Source organism: Octopus bimaculoides, chromosome 16 (assembly GCF_001194135.2).
Source record: "Octopus bimaculoides isolate UCB-OBI-ISO-001 chromosome 16, ASM119413v2, whole genome shotgun sequence".
NCBI lineage: Eukaryota > Metazoa > Mollusca > Cephalopoda > Octopoda > Octopodidae > Octopus > Octopus bimaculoides.
In genome coordinates this window covers 23,445,575-23,449,623 of record NC_068996.1, presented here as the reverse complement: position 1 = coordinate 23,449,623, position 4,049 = coordinate 23,445,575, and the positions used below count along the sequence as shown (strand labels likewise).

General features: G+C 38.1%; 1 protein-coding gene across 6 annotated transcripts in view; it reads right to left on the bottom strand.

Moving 5' to 3' along the window:
* LOC106868886 (uncharacterized) overlaps positions 1-4,049 on the bottom strand; it is a 113,406-nt gene that overhangs the window by 16,112 nt on the left and 93,245 nt on the right. The window lies entirely within an intron of this gene.

Genomic DNA, 4,049 nt, shown 5'->3' with positions numbered 1-4,049 from the left:
TATATATATATATATATATATATATATATATATATATATATATATATGTAATATGATATGATATAATATAATATAATATAATATAATATAATATAATAAAGATACAATAAAATAGACACAATCACATCTTTAATTGTAGAATTTACCATAAATATGTTGATGTAACAGAAATGATCGTCAGCGTTGTATGGTAAATTCTGCAATTAAAGATGTGATTATCTCTATCTGTATTCTGTTGTCTGATACTCTGAATTTTTTCAAAATTCTTCTAAATGATATTTGGATCTACTTGTCATACAAAAGAAATTACCTTGGATGTTTATTCTACTTGCATTGATTGGTGTCCGATTGTTTGTTATAGTTGACCACATTCATTAAAAATTGAGTGCTTTATTGATATCTGCCAGGGTTTTTGAATCCCGTTTTTATTCTTATTATATAAATATATGTACGTGGTCTGATCAATAAGTATCCGGACTGTTGCCATAGTAAGGAAGCTAAAGCATGCAGAATGAAGCTGCTTGGAACAGATTGACCTTGAGCTATGTTGTGCATGCGCACTCAGTTTCAACGTACTAGCTTGCTTCAGCTGTCCACAGTATTGCTTGGAAGGAAGGTATATAGCATGTGATCGTTTCATTGACCATGACAGAGAAAGTTGAGCAGAGAATCCGCATCAAATTTTGTCAAAAGCTTGGCAATACCCGCTCAGAGGCCTACGCAAATATTTCAAAATGTTTTCATCATTCTCAACACAAGCAAGGAGAGATCTTGTGTGACTGAAACCTGTGTGTCTTTTTGGTCAGCTGAAAGCAGTTTTGGCACAAACTTAGCAGACACGCGTCTCATACCCAAATCTCCAGCGATAATGGACTGAACTGAACCGTAACTAATCTGCACATCCTCTGATAACTCACGGATGGTGATTCGATAATTTCCCCCTCACAGCTGCACACACATCTGTGATGTTTTTCTCAGTTGTGCTGGTTGCGGGTCTCCCAGAACGTTTGTTAATATTGACATTTTTTCGGCCATCTTGGAAACGTCTGAAACACTCGTACACTTGTATGCGGCTCATACACTCCTTTCCCTATACTCTCTGCAACTTTGTGTAGGCCTCTGAGCAGGTATCGCTTTGACAACTTTCTCTGTCATGATCAATGCGACGATCACACGCTACACACCTTCCTACCAAGCACGGCTGTAAACAGCGGAAATGAACTAGAATGTTAAAACTTAGTGCACATGCACAGCAGAGTTCAAGGTCAATCTTTGCCAAGAGGTTTCACTCTGAGTGCTTTAGTTTCATTACTATTGCAACAGTCCGGATACTTATTGATCAGACAGCATATACATCTTCGTATATAATAAAACGTTTAGTGTGAACCTGTCGGTCATGCTGAAGGCAAAGAATAGTAAAACAACAGACAAAGAGGGAATGGGTGATAGGGAGAAATGTTAACGCAGGTGACAGCTTTTAAAGGTCTTGCTCCAAAGATGCTAGGGAAAGAAGAGTAAAACAACAGAGTGGCAGTGAGTGACAGTCAGAGGTGGCAGACTGTAGTGAACTCTCAATTCATGAGAATGAAAATGAAATCAAATTTTTATCGTAAATTTACTTATCAATTTCACACACACACACACACAAGAAAATAGGCATATATGTTATATTCAATAAAATGATTTCATTGATCATTGAAAATGTTAAGAGCATATGCACACACATTCATGCATGCACAGGCATAGATGTACATACATTGGCATGCATTAGATTGGAGCCTGGTGTAGCCATCCGGTTGCACCAGTCCTCAGTCAAATCGTCCAACCCATGCTAGCATGGAAAGCGGACGTTAAACGATGATGATGATATATATATATATATATGTACAAACATACACACGCACATACACATATATAGAAGAGTGTTCAGATTGTCTTTGCACAGGGGCCATCTGGACTCCTGCCTTCACCGTGAACAGGAATTAATCTTCTCTCTTCACTCCTTTGTGCTACATGGGCTCAACTCACCCTCTTCATCTGACTCCTCTCCTCTCTTGTTCTGACACCTATTTCCTCTCTTCACTCTTACCCACCTTCTCTCTTCATTGATACCCCTTCCATCCACCACATCCCGACTCCCCACTCCCACATACCCTACCCCAACATCTTCACCACCATATCATCACCCCACACCCAATCCCCACCCTCACATCCCAAACTGCATCTCATCTAAGCTCTCTCCCTAATTAGTTGGACTATGACCCTCTCCGTGACCTTCATTACCTGATCCAACAACTTAATACCTCTGTAATTATTTGTATCTAAAGCATCACCTTTACCTTTGCAGCAGTTGACTATGATGCTGCTACACCAGTCATTGGGTATGACTCCTTCGTGTATCACCTGGTTAACTATATGGGTGACTAGGCTATAGCCGACACCATCAAATATTTTGAGCATCTCTGTGGAGATTCCTGATGGGCTGGGGGCTTTCCCTGTCTTCATACCCTTAATTGCTTTATCTACCAAGGTACTGTCAATTAGGATAGCTGGCCCCTCTGTTGAGTCGGCATTTGGCAGACTCTCTTTCTTCCATTCATTCTTTCTATTTAGCAACCTTTCATAGTGGCGTCTCCAAACCTCTCTCTTTGTAGCCTCGTTTAATGCAGGCAAACCATCATCCATGTGGACACATTTCTCTCCGACGGCATCACGATTCTCTCTCACACACTGTCTTGCAACACAAAATACCTCAAGTCTTTGGTTCTCACGGCACAGAACATTGGCAAATCTTTCTTATCTGCTTCCCCTCTGGCTAAATAAACATGTCTCCTAGCTTCCCTTCTGGCAGTCTGATACAATTCCCTGCTACCACCATTCCTCCAGTCCTTCCAAGCCTGTTTCTTTTCCCTAATGGCTCTGTCAATAACATTGTTTGACCACCATGTTATCTTGGGTCAAGAGGGGATTTTGCACCATCTACATATCTGGTCAGTGGCCCTCAGCAGGTTGTCCTGTAGAAACCTGCAGTTGTCTTCCACATCATGTGATGCTATAGCCTCCTCTATTTCATCAAAAGCTTTGAGTAATATATGTATATATCAGTTGAATAAAGTTAAAACAAGGTCTGGTTTTCACATCTTTTATTATAGTATTTTAATATTAAAAAGATATATTTTGTAATGTTCATAAAAACGGTTTATTAAAATGTTGAAACCTGTTCTGAACAGAAATAACAACAATAATGTAACAACCAGTTAATGATTTGGATTGAAAAATATCTTTAACATATGAATATAAACAAATTACAGAAAACTCCCACCAACTGAAATAAAAACAATTGAAACCAAGTTTACTCACTCATAAAACCATTACATTTAAACAGCAAACTAATTGGTTAAAATAGAGACAGGATCTATGCCAGTAATATCGGTACACCCAGCAAACCATGAAGTATAAGTTGCATGCAGATTGGCCAAAACCAATTCCAAAAATTCAGCTTGCTGGAGCATTATAAGAGGTACTACACTTGTCAAGAACTCAACTGTCAGTTAAAAACATTTTGAAATCTGATGATTACTATGAACGTATGAAAGCACTAACTGAGCTTTATGAACATTACAAAATATATTTCTTTAATGTTAAAATACCATGATAAAAAACATGAAAACCAGACCATGTTTTAATTTTGTTCAACTGACATATTATTCTATACACATTCATACAAATTTGTAAAAATATATATATATATATATATATACACACACACAGATATAAATATATATATATATATATACACACACACACACACATATAAATATATATATATATATATATATATATATATACATCATCATCATCATCGTTTAACGTCCGCTTTCCATGCTAGCATGGGTTGGACGATTTGACTGAGGACTGGTGAAACCGGATGGCAACACCAGGCTCCAATCTAAATTTGGCAGAGTTTCTACAGCTGGATGCCCTTCCTAACGCCAACCACTCAGAGAGTGTAGTAGGTGCTTTTACGTGTCACCTGCATGAAGGCCAGT